This window comes from Octopus sinensis, linkage group LG1, assembly GCF_006345805.1.
Source record: "Octopus sinensis linkage group LG1, ASM634580v1, whole genome shotgun sequence".
In the NCBI taxonomy this organism is placed as follows: domain Eukaryota; kingdom Metazoa; phylum Mollusca; class Cephalopoda; order Octopoda; family Octopodidae; genus Octopus; species Octopus sinensis.
The window spans coordinates 113,434,282-113,448,609 of NC_042997.1; positions in this window are offsets into that span (position 1 = coordinate 113,434,282).

Genomic DNA, 14,328 nt, shown 5'->3' on the forward strand with positions numbered 1-14,328 from the left:
CCAAAACTGCATGAATGATGCATAGAATAATAATGCACAGGAAGTGAACAGTGAATGAGGCATAAAAAAAAGGGAAGAAGAAACAGGAGGTGAGGGACAGCAGGTGTACTGTTAGGGGAAGAAATAGGGATGAAGGACATCAGGTGTGCAGGGATGAAGGACATCGGGTGTACAGGGATGAAGGATATCAGGTGTATGGGGATGAAGGATATCAGGTGTACAGAGATGGACATCCCTGCATCAAGTGTGCAGGGATGAAGCACATAAGGTGTACAGAGATGGACATCAGGTGTGCAGGTATGGAGGACATAAGGTGTACAGAAATGGACATCAGGTGTGCAGGGATGAATGACATCAGGTATGCAGGTATGGAGGACATAAGGTGTACAGAAATGGTCATCAGGTGTGCAGAGATGAAGGACATCAGGTTTACAGGGATGAAGGACATCAGGTGTAATTTCAGGAAGCATGAAAGTTTTGAAGGCTGTAGTGTTTCAATAGCTAACAACTGATGCAGGTAGATTATTCCATAGTTCAGCAATTCTGACTGTGAAAAAATCCTGTGTAATCTGTTGTCGCCTATTTTGATTGTAATATGTACTACTTTTTGGTAAGGGTCTCATTCCATCAAAGCCTCAAGTCATCTTAGGTCTTGCGAGTGAAATTTGATAAACATAATCTCTGTGGTTGTCAGTCAGGGTGCACCAGTTCAGCTTGTGGGACGGCTTCAGAGGGAGTTCATTCTATTGCAAATTTTTAGCCCAAGCCTCCAGATGTATTGCTTCCAACTGCAACAAAACATGGGTTAAAGGTCCATTCTTAACAAAAGTCCAGCCCGAAAAAGGAAAAATAAAAAGATATGGACCCAACTTTTGTTCCTCTAAGCAAACAATAAAAAAAAGCAAAATGTTTTTAAATAGCAACAGAAGCAGTATTAATATGAGTTTCAAAATTTGGCACAAGGCCAGCAACTTTTTTGATGAGGGAGGAAAAGTTGATTATATTGACCCCAGTAGTCAACTGGTACTTATTTTATCGACTCTGTAAAGGATGATAGACAGAGCTGACCTCAGCTGGATTTAAACTCAGAACATAAAGATGGACAAAATGCCGCTGAGCATTTTGCCCAGCATGCTAACAATTCTGTCTGCTCGTTACCTTATAAACAGCTTTAATTCCAAAAGGTAATATTTATCCCCAATTAAAAGGGAATGTTATGTTAGAACACAGAATACTGCTGCTGTAGTTGCCATGAGAGAACCTCTCATATAGACTTATGGTGCATATAAACACTTTTGTTCATATCACTAGTGAAAGATAACCAGTGCCAGGACTACCAGGTCACATGATTTCAGCCTTCCTTGGTTTTGTCTATGGTAGATGCCCAAAAGCTAGAGATAGCAGTGATTCCACCTCTAGTGGTGAACCATATTGTTAGGGCAGGTGTGAGAGACCAGATCTGGTCAGTTTGAAAATAAAACAATATTTTGGCTGGAGATGGCCAGTTTAAATGCTAAAGAGTTAAAGGTTTCTGATTTAGGTACCATACTAACAAATTTGAGTGGAAGTTGGGCAGCCAATACCATTGACCTTTGTAGCTGACTGGTTCTTTCTTTTATTCATTCCAAAAGGATAAAAGGCAAAGTTAACTTTGGCAGGATTTGAACTCAGAATGTAAAGAGCTGGAAGAAACACTGCAACATTAACAATTCTGCCAGCTTCCCAATTTCTCCCTAATCAACAGAAAACGATGTTGTTTAGTTTATTATTTCTCTTCTTGTATTCTAACGGAATGGGAATGTTATGACAAACATCAGAAACTGGAACTAGGAAATAGTTATTTATATTTACTGCCATGTCACATAAAGCTAGGACAAAGGTCAATCAAAAAATGAGAAAAAAATAAAAAATAAAACACTGATTAACACACATTAATCATGTGCTGCTCAATATTTTTTTATTAATTCAGTGACTGTAAGCCAGCTATCTTGTTGTACAAGGCTTTTCCAAAATGGTTTCTTATCAAATCTGATGATCAAAAACAGCTGATAAATTTACGTGAACTTTGAACTGTGAATTAGCAATTACACCTGAATATAAACCAAGACACTATCATGCACAGATAGATTAATTAATTAATTAATTAATTAAATAATTGATTTAACAGTTTGGTTTCATTATGGGTTTATGATTGGTCTAGATTTCATGTTAACATTTATCACTGTGGTCTCTTGTAATAATTGATGTGTTTCTTCCTTGATAAACTCTTCCGATTCTATAACGAGGTAATCAATGATGTAACAGATGTTGCACACTAATCACGGCCCAATCAACTATCACCATTAGTCCCTATCAAAAGCAAAACCAGCAGATTTGTTAAATCGAACATCATATCAGGCCAAATCCTTATTAACTTTGGAGATGCTTGTCTTTCAAAAAAACTCTTCCACCACAATAAACGCTTTTATTTGTAAGATTCAAATGATTTGCTGAAATGGCAGTGGGATTTCAAAGAAAAGATAAACTAATTCCACTGTTTCATTCTGCCCTCATATATACATATATATATATATATATATATATATATATTATATATATATATAGAGAGAGAGAGAGAGAGAGAGAGAGAGAGAGAGAGATAAAATTTACTTGAAAGAGAATGCATGGCGTTCAATCATATAATAATATAAATAATATATATGTATATATGTGTATATATGTATATATGTATATATATGTATGTATATATATATATATTATATATATATATATATATATATATATATATATATATATATATATATATATATATATATATATAATATATATATATATATTATATATATATATATATATATACATATATATTATTTATATTATTATATGACTGAATTCCATGCATTCTCTTCCAAGTAAATTTTATCTCATTATCATCATCATCATTGTTTAACATCCACTTTCTATGCTGGCATGGGTTGGACGATTTGACTGAGGACTGGCAAGCCAGATAGCTGCACCAGGCTCCAATCTGATCTGGCAGAGTTTCTACTGCTGGATGCCCTTCATAATACCAACCACTATATATATATATATATATATATATATATATCTGAGGGGGTGCTAAAAAGTTCCTGGCTTTGGGTAAAAGAAAATAGAGGAGGATCAGTCAATTATGATTTTATACAACATATACCCCTCTCAGATTCACACACTTATTGAAGTGGTCCTTCAGTTTTTCTAAGTGTTGTAAAAGAACTTCGAAGCTTGGGCCTCCAACCAGGCCTTTCACAATACTCTTAAAGCCAGGAACTTTTCAGCACCCCCTTGTGTGTGTGTATGATGATGATTGCCTCATTTTGTCAGTTCACAGCTTTTGTCACTGAATTTAATTGACAAAAGCTTTTACAACACTTTTGCCGCTCTCTCAAACTAGAGATGGTCATAAAGGAATTTGAGCTTGCTGGAATTTGAACTCAGAGACCCAGGATGAATGTCACTGGTCATTCTCTCTCCAATGGCTCTGATGCAGATAGTTTATTCCAATGACTCTACCATACCACCACCTTGTCCATCACACCAGACGTCCAGGTACTCTAACTTACAGTCTCTACAATTTCCTTAAACTTCTCTAATTTCTCTAAAATTACCTTCATTTTTCCAGCATCAACTGATTTAGTCTCTCATCACATTCATTGTTCCAAAGGATTAAATGCAAAACCAAAGAAGCCCCCTAAAATTCACTCCATAATTGCCCACGGGAATATGGCGTAGTGGTTAAGAGCGTGGGCTACTAACCCCAAAATTCCGAGTTTGATTCCAGCAGTGACCTGGATAATAATAATAATAATAATAATAATAATAATAATAATATAATAATAATAATAATAATAATGTGATGAAAAATGGAGCAGACCCAAAATGCCGATTCTGCAACGACATGATTGAAACAGTGGACCACCTAATCTCTGGATGTAAAGTCTTAGCACCAGTGGAGTATAAATTAAGACATGACAGAGTTGGCCAATATCTCCACTGGCTAATAAGTCGGCATTACAATATCAAAACTGCCGACAAGTGGTATAATCACCACCCTGAGGCTGTAACTGAAGGAGAAAATGTAACGATTCTGTGGGACTTTCCAGTACATACAGACCGAACCATCAAAGCCAATAAACCAGATATTGTTGTGAAAGACCAAAACAATAAAGTTTGCTTATTGATCGACATGAGCATCCTCTGTGATCATAATATCTCAGCGAAAGAGTTTGACAAGCTCAGAAAATATAAAGACCTACTCATTGAAATTGAGAAAATGTGGCATCTCAAGGCGGTTACAATACCAGTGATTGTAGGAGCACTAGGAATGATCAAGAAGGGAACCGAAAATTATATGAGAATGATCCCTGGCTTACCATCCCTGCAAGAAGTGCAAAAGATTGTCTTAACTGGTACATCACACGTATTGAGAAGAGCATTGTCGATGTGAGAACTGTTGCTGCTCATGTATTTTAATTTAACTTTAAGAAAAAAAAAAAAAAGAATGAACGAACGAACTACTGAGTTTGGTTTAATGGCCTACCAATATATACTATGAGTTTCTTTGCCCTAGGAGTCGGGAAGACACTCGGCAAGAAATGGAAGCAAATTTGAAAGAAGAAAAAAAAAGTAATAATAATAAAAGAATAATAATAATAATAATGATAATAATAATAATAATTATAATAATAATAATAATAATAAAATAATAATAATAATAATAAGGTCACAGAAAACGAGAAAGGTCACAGAAAAGGTCACAGAAAACGAGAAAGCAACCATACTCTGGGATATGCCGATACACACAGATAGAGAAATTAAGGCCAACAGACCAGATATAGTTGTCAGAGATCATGAAGAAAAAAAATGCTTTCTAATTGATGTATCAATACCGGCAGATGACAACGTGTCTCTAAAAGAAATGGAGAAACTCTCAAAATACAAAGACCTGGAAATAGAGGTAACTAGAATGTGGAATCTGAAAACAGAAACAATTCCTATCATAGTAGGTGCATTAGGCATGATAAAAAAATATTCAGACAAATACATAACAAAAACACCAGGACTTACAAACACATATAACATACAGAAAATTGCACTACTAGGCACTGCACACATCCTACGCAGAACACTTTCCATACAATAACCATCAGAGCATCACAACAAATCACAGCACTTACCCAAGGCACACAGAACTGCGCTCGGTAGTGAAGTGAAAGCACACTATAAAAATAAAACTACTGAATAATAATAATAATAATAATAATAATAATGATAATGATAATAATAATAATAATAATAATAATAATAATAATAAGTTTGGTTTAATGGCCTACCAATGTATACTATGAGTTTCTTTGCCCTAGGAGTTGGGAAGACGCTCGGCAAGAAATGGAAGCAAATTTGAAAGAAGAAAAAAAAAATAATAATAATAATAATAATAACAACAACAATATTGAAAAATACCTTAGGAATGAGAACCCAGGTTCGAAATTCCCCCAAGACACCTGATGAAGGCTGGAGCCGAAATATTGTGTTAACAACAAACAAGAGGAGGACAAATATCCGTCAAATGTAAATAATTCCTCTTCTCTTAAATATAGAACTGCAAAGAAATGGAATTGTCTCTGCCCAAGTTTGAACTCATGATGTTGAGATATGTAACTCAATGATGAAATTCCTTTAACCTGATACATTTCTATATCTACTCCTCTACCTTGAATCATTTTAGGAATTAATGAGAATCCCTTGATATCTACTACTCGTCTTTCTTGAGAATGTTAAGAAATATAAATAAGATGAAATACGTCTCTAATTAAAATTGATTGGTTTGAGGCTTTAACACGGCAGGTTATTAAATTATATCTATGGTGTCCCTTACAACCTGTATTAGTGATTCAGTTGACACTTTCTCTCACCTGCTTTATTAACCTTATTTTCCATCTAATCATACAAATAATGTGCTGCAGACATCTGTCGAGTGACATGGCTGTCATTTTTTTTTCACCAAATGTGGAAATTTTCACATTTCTTTTCCCTTTTAGCTTTGTCATTACACTTGTCATTTGATTTCTGCTTGGAAATTTATTAAAAATCTATTATTATTATTATTATTATTATTATTATTATTATTATCATTGTTATGTTTATTATTCACTGAGGTCAACTTTGCCTTTCATCCTTTTGGGGTCAATAAATTGAATACCAGTGAAACACTGGGTTTGATGTGATCAACTAGTCCCCGTGCCCCAGATTTCATGCCTTGTGCCTTTAGTAGAAATTATTATTATTATTATTATTATTATTATTATTATTGAGTGAGAGAGCAGTGCATATTATTATTATTATTATTATTATTATTATTATCATTGTCATCATCATCATCATTATTATTATTATTATTATTATTATTATTATTATTATTATTCAGTAGTTTTATTTTTATAGCGTGCTTTCACTTCACTACCGAGCGCAGCTCTGTGTGCCTTGGGTATGTGCTGTGATTTGTTGTGATGCTCTGATGGTTATTGTATGGAAAGTGTTCTGCGTAGGATGTGTGCAGTGCCTAGTAGTGCAATTTTCTGTATGTTATATGTGTTTGTAAGTCCTGGTGTTTTTGTTATGTATTTGTCTGAATATTTTTTTATCATGCCTAATGCACCTTATTATTATTATTATTATTATTATTATTATTATTATTATTATTATTATTATTATTATTATTGTTATTATTATTGTTATTATTATTATTATTATTATTATTGTTAAGGCGATGAGCTGGCAGAATCTTTTGCATGCTGGGCGAAATGCTTATCGGTATTTTGTCTGCCGCTAAGTTCTGAGTTCAAATTCCGACGCGGTTGACTTTGCCTTTCATCCTTTCAGGGTCGATTAAATAAGTACCAGTTACGCACTGGGGTCGATATAATCGACTTAATCCATTTGTCTGTCCTTGTTTGTCCCCTCTATGTTTAGCCCCTTGTGGGCAGTAAGGAAATAGGTATTTCACCTGTCACTACATTGTGAGTTCAAATTCCACCGAGGTCGGCTTTGCCTTTCCTCCTTTTGGGGTCAATAAATCAAGTACCAGTTGTGTACTAGGGGCAAATGTCCCCCTCCCCCAAATTTCAGGCCTTGTGCCTATAGGAGAAAGGATTCTTCTTCCTCTTCTTCTTCTTCTTCTTCTTCTTCTTCTTCTTCTTCTTCTTCTTCTTCTTATTATTATTATATTATTATTATTATTATTATTATTATTATTATATTATTATTATTATTATTATCCTCATCATCATCATTATTATCATTACCTTTGCACAGCTTCTAATGCTGGAGATGTATTACAGTGTCAGCTGTTCACTACCAGTGAACTAAGGTAACACTTCTTATCTTTTGAGCACCTTCCGGAGTTTTTGAGAAGTTCCAAACAGTGCTGTTTTCAAGTGCTCCACCCTTATTGCAGCCCCTATTTGTTCCAAGTACTTCTCAAGATTTTTGCTCACTGTTCCCAGGCTCGGACAATTATTGGTAGTGCTACCATCTTTTACATTGACCACAACTGCTTAACTTCCCAAGCTAACCTGTCATATCTATCGACTTTTCTTTTTTCCTTATCGCATATCTAGTTGTTAGCTGGGCATGCTATGTCTATGATGCAGCCTAGTTTGTTTTCTTTCTCAATTAAAACTATATCTGGCTTCCGATTCTCTATCTCATGGTCGCACTGAATCATAAAATACCATAGGATCTTTGCATTTCTATTTTCAATGATGCCTTCAGGTTTGTGGTCGTACCAATTTTTTACTCTGTCAAGTCCATACTTGTTGCAAAGTGTCTAATGGACAAGCCTGGCTATATTGTTGTGGCGTCTCTTATATTCTTTCTGGGCTAGTGGTGTACATTGGCTGGTAATATGCCATATGGTTTCACCGTTTTATCAACAGATTCTGCACTTACCACTTTATTATTATTATTATTATTATTATTATTATTGTTATTATTGTTATTATTATTATTATCATTATCATCATCATCATCATCATCAAAGTTGTAAGCTGGCAGAACTGTTAGCATGCTGGGAAAAATGCTTAGTGGCATTTCATCTGTGTTTATGTTCTGAGTTCAAGTTCTGCTGAGTCTGACGTTGCCTTTCATCCTTTTGGGGTGATAAAATAAGTACCAGTCATGTACAGGGGAGGCGGGGGGGAGTCGATGTAATCAGCTTATTCCCGTTAGGAAGGATGCCCTTCCTAATGCCAACCACTCCCTAAGTGTAGTGGGTGCTTTTTACTTGCCACCGGCATGGGCCAGAGGAGGCTGGCAATGGCCTCGGCTGGCAGAATATTATTTGTTAAACAGAATTAAAGAGTGTGGCAAGAAAACCTCCCAGATTCACCATTCTTGATCAGTGTTTCAACAAATCTTCAACGTGCATAAATTGAAACCATAATAACTTTTTTTAAAAAATAACAAAAAGATGGAGGAAACATTAGCTACATGAAGACATCATTATCATCTGCCTAACTTCACTGGTACGACAACAATAGCTGTATCGAATATGGGAGGTTTTTTTCTGTCTCATCCTGTATTAAATGCAAAAATTGACACACTACTGGCAGAGTTGCTCCAGAGTTCTTAGCAAAAGTACTTTAAGCTCAGGCTAAAACATATCAAATCAAGTACACTATGTTAAAAAACACATGGAAACTTCAACAAACTTGTTGTGTATTATGAAACAACAAAAAAATGCTGTATTTGGTAATTTTCTTTCATCTTGCTTTGCAAGTTTTTCAGTTGGATTTGCACACGGTACAGTCGTTGTTTGTCACTCATTCTTTTGTGAACAAAACTACACTAAATGTAGGGATTTTCAGTGAATAGCAAATTTCTTAACACTATTATTATTAATCAGAGCAGAAAATATCGTATTATTTACAACAAAAGAGTAATTTAATAAGTCCAGTTCATTCATTAACTTGGTTGACAATAATGGAATCTAATCCTTCCCTTTTCTTGAGAAATGTTGAAACAAAACAATGATGTATCTGTTCATTCTTAATATGTTTCTGGTAGAATCAAATGCGAGTATCTGATGGCTGTTGTTTTCCATAATTGGAAAACATCTCCCACTGTTAGATCATATACTACGTTCATTACACCCATGATTCTTAACATCAATCAAATTTCTACATTCTGATCTGCCAGAAGATATTAAGAATGAATAGATTCATTATGGTTTAGATTCTTGGTGTTCTCTGTCCAATTCACGAATTATTATCTGTTTGACAAGCATCGGCACATATAAGCAAATAATTTGCTGATTTCTATAAACAAGAGCTAGCAGACTTCCTATTTTTGTTTCTTAGAGCATGACTTCAAAAAAAAGAAAAACAAGGAAACACTGTATATGTCCACACAATCTCCAATCACTCCAACTATATTTAGAAATATGGTAGCAACTTATCCTCCAATATTGTAATTGCCAATAAAACAGCCCTCTACTTTAAGGAGAAGCTTGCCGGGAGACGTTTTGCTTCGAAGTTAGTTTGTATGGAGAATCTCTGATCCCCTTTACATTCAAGGAGAATTAAGAAGCAGCAAAGAATCTCATTCACACTCACAAACACATATCCCATTAACTTAAACATCACTACAAATAAAGCAAGGGAGTTTCTATCTCACGGAAAGAGCCATTTTCTGATTACACAAATACTATATACGCTTTAACACATACATCGTTAATGTTAGCTACTCTTGCCTAAACAATATCACTTCCAACATCACACGAACAAGTTTCCATGTCAAAATCAAGCCACTACTTTGTTTAGGAGATTCTGTCTTTCCACAGCCTTGGTATATCAATAAACCCTCACTCTACTAGAGCAATATGGGGGCTTACTGCTAATGACTTCTAGAAACAGCACAGCCAGCATCTGCACTCCATTAGGAATAGAAACAGGGTAAACTCTACTTCACTGTCTTGTTTTGTCTGGGATATCATGAGAACCCTTTTCTAACTTTCTAACTTGGAACATTGTTGATAAAGCTCCTCTTTGGTCTAATTATTTGTGTAATTACAGATTCTGCCTGGTTAAGAAACTGTATATACTAAAAGAAGCCAAGGTATTCATCAACAGATGCAGCTCGGAATTTTGTCAGTGAATAGGTCACAGTCTCAAAGCAACAAAAATACTTTGGCAAATTAAATTTAAATGTTGAAGTGAATCTAACGGTTTTTGTGTGTTTCTTAAATGGCTTATAAACACCTTCCACACTGCAATTGTTTTTGTTCCAGCACATGATCTCAGATCAGGTCACTTGCTATGCAAGTACATCTCCGTAACATTTTCAAGTGATTGACTTGGAAAATTATGCCAGTCAACGATTGCAATGTAGAAGAGTAATGCAAGATAGACTCCTTGCTAAAGAATTTTGAACCTGTTGCTTCTCTTACAACCTACTAGTTTTCTATGGTGTCATATATAAATGGCCCGTGGCAGTTCTCACCATGAAGCCTGCTTTGGCAAATGGAAGCCAAATTTACCAGCTCTCAGTTTGGATCTGCCTTTCAAGTCATAGGTAGCTAAAATTTTACTCTGTTTCTGACTCACGAGTCATAACTGTCTATCAAATTTTACTCCATTTCTGACTCATGAGTCATAACTGTCCATTTTTTTTGTCATAACTATCCATCAAATTTTACTCCATTTTTGACTCATGTGTCATAACTGTCCATCTTTTTTTGTCATAACTATCCATCAAATTTTATTCCATTTCTGACTCATGAGTCATAACTGTCCAGCTTCAAACTTAAACTGGACACATTGTACTGAGTATTCCTTTCATTTGTATGCTGGTAGAATGTGTTTATAAAACATCATTTTCTCTTGGCTTTATTGAGAAAATTCTATAGGTTGTAACATATTTCGTCTAAAATTTCTTGCATTTCGGCAATTTTAACCAATCAGTTACCTCCATTGACGTAAATGACATTCTGTGCATAATGAATATGTCCCTCCTTTAAGAAACAGATTGGGTTTATTTACATTTGTGAAGAAAAAAGATACCCTTCCCCCACCCCTAACCCTAACCCTAACTCTAACCCTAAATCTAAAATAGATTGAAATGCAATAGATCGATACTAGGGTTATAATTATGGGTGACAATTTCATACGACACCGCTACGGAAAATGGGATTTTTTTCTAGCGGTGTCAAATGAAAATGTCATCCATAATTATGGCCCTAGTATCGATCTATTGCATTTCAATCTATTTTAGATTTAGGCTTAGTTAGGGTTAGGGTTAGGGGTTGGGGAAGGGTATCTTTTTGTCTTCACAAATGTAAATAAACCCAATCTGTTTCTTAAAGGAGGGACATATTCGTTATGCACAGAATGTTATTTACGTCAATGGAGGTAATTGATTGGTTAAAATTGCCGAAATGCAAGAAATTTTAGACGAAATATGTTACAACCTTTAGAATTTTCTCAATAAAGCCAAGAGAAAATGATGTTTTATAAACACATTCTACCAGTATTCGAAGTTTAAAACTTTTTAGCTACCTAGAAATTATGTTACAAAGTGCCGTTCAAAAGGAAAAGATCCGATGCTCCTAAACGCTCAAGGTTCCCCTAGACGTAGTAGATAGTTTATGTTACATAAGAGACTTAATTAGCTGTAATTAACACTTCTGCTTGGCGTTGTTTACCCCCACCACTGTACTACCTTCAAGACACCTTTGTGACATCCTCATTGCTGCATCTATAATAACAGCCACCTATATTTTCATCGTCGGCGATTTCTGTTAACCAGAGATTGATTGGGAAACCTTTTACTGGACACAGAGCGCAAATTATTTCCCTGATTTAGAGTTGGATTCAAACCAGTCCCAAGGAGTTACCACCCCGACAAGAGGTAACAACACTTTGGATCTGCAGTTCACCCTGACTACAGAAACTGTTACTGGCGTTTTTATTGGGAAACCGTTCGATCACGTTATGATTATTGCCAACCTGTGTCTTATGGACAGAGTGAAAAAAAAAAACCCACCACCTCCAAACGGCTCACTTTGATTGAAACAAAACTGACTGGAATTCCTATTGTACTGAATTAGAACACCTTATCTGATTTAACATTTACGAGTCTGAAGATGCCAGAACCATCCTTCAGCACATTCTTCATCCAACCTGGGCCGCATACGAACCACCGATACGACGTTTGGAACCCACGAATGTGCAATATGGAAAGCTGAAGCAGTCCGACTTACTAGGAAAGAACGACAGGATGTTGAACGTGGATACAGGTTATGCAGAACATAGGAAAATAGAAAAAGGCGCAACAGCGCGTCCAGTCATATCAAGCCGGCTAAGAAGACATTACTTAAAATTTAACAATGCAGAACAGCCAACCAGGATAGTAAAGTGTTCTGGAAATATTTGCGTTCGAAACAGAGGCCTCATTATCCAATAAGCTCTGTTCACAATCCCAACACAGATCAGATTACTGAAGATCTCAAAGAGTGTGTAGATCTTATTTTCGAATGCTATGCTAGCACTTTCGTTGTTGAAAATCCAAACGTTCTAGCTTCACTGCTTTAGGTACCAAATCCCATAACATTTGTTGAATTTCCTCCTGTAATTCAGCGACACCACAAGTGTGTGCGCAACTATGTCTCCAATGGTCTTTATAATGTCGCTCATTTCGCTTCTCAAACGCGGTGGTCTCTTTCTGCTGCATCAGCTCTCACTATCTTTCTCGTAATTCCGTTTTAATAACTGCGTTACTCCCAAACAATGGAAAATTGCCAGAGAGGATAACCTCATGTGACCTGTCAATTACCGTGTAGTCAGTCTCACAAGCTGTATTGCTAAATTGATGGAATCCTGTCTGAGAGATAACCTGCAACTTCTTGAAAAATTGTAACCTTATTCGCCCCTCACAAATACGATGTTCGTAATTGCAGATGTTGTGGCCAACTTATCGAATTTCTTGAAACCCCAATCACAAACGACTACAGTGAAACTTCCTGCAATGCGCATGGGGGTTAATCTTTATAACTTGTTGAAATCCTTCGTTCTCGATTGAAAAGAGATAGTCACAATAATAGGACAACATTCTGGACCTTAATCGATGACATCTGGTGTCCTGTAGGGATCTGTTTTTAGACCCCTGTTATTTGTTGCATACATTAATGATATAGATCATTACGCAGACGACATTAAGCTGTACCTTGAGATGAAAACGACGAATACTGTGTGTAATAGATCTTTTCTGTAATCTGATCTGGAAACAACTCTGCAAAGGATTGGCAACTGACAACTCAAGCAGGCTGGCGACACCTTCAGATAGGAAAAACCCGGAATTTACCTGCTCTATTCATAAAATCAACCTTAAGAAGGCTGCAGTTGAACGGGAATGAAGTATTGTTGTTGTTTGTTCCTTTTCGAGCCACGCCTGGCTCATTAGGGCTGGTTTCCCGGTTTCCTTGGCGTATAGGTTCCCCACCTGGACGGGACGCAGGTCCGTCGCAGGTGAGCTACAAGATGCAGGAGGAAAGAGTGAGAGAAAGTTGTGGCGAAAGAGTCAGTAGAAGTTCGCCATTTCCATCTGCCAGAGCCGCGTGGAGCTTAGGTGTTTCGCTTATAAGCACACACATCGCCCGGTCTGAGATTCGAACCCGCGATCCCCCGACCGCGAGTCCGCTGCTCTAACCACTAGATCATGTGCCTCCACGAAGTATTATAGTTAACGATCATTTATGTTGGACGTACGACTTCTCTAAAATCATCAAAAAAGGCCGAGTTATCCTAGCATTACTTAGTAAGACCTTTGTCAGCCACTCAGTAGCTTTCTATTTAAAGCTGGTCACCACACATCTCAAGTCTGGAACCCCTATTTTATTCAGAATATCGATCTGCTGGAACCTGTCCAGAGACGTGCAACCAAACGAATACCTTCTGCCAGTCACTTACCAAATCTCAAATGTAATTGCCTCTCTGGGCATTGACACACTACGGTTTCGATATATAGAAGCTGACTTGGCAGAAACCCACAAAATTTTCCATCTTCCCAACAACTTTGATCATCTTTTTAACTGAATATCTCTACCATTCTGCATACTTGTAGAATAAAATAAAAACAGTGCAGCACCCTTGACTTTGGAAGCATTTGTTTTCACGGTCAGAATTGTCAGGTCATGGAATAAACGACGCATATCAGTTCTGTCAGGACATTGCCTCCTTCAAACATTCCACACTTCCTGAAAATTGCCAACATTCCTCCTGATGTATTAATCTA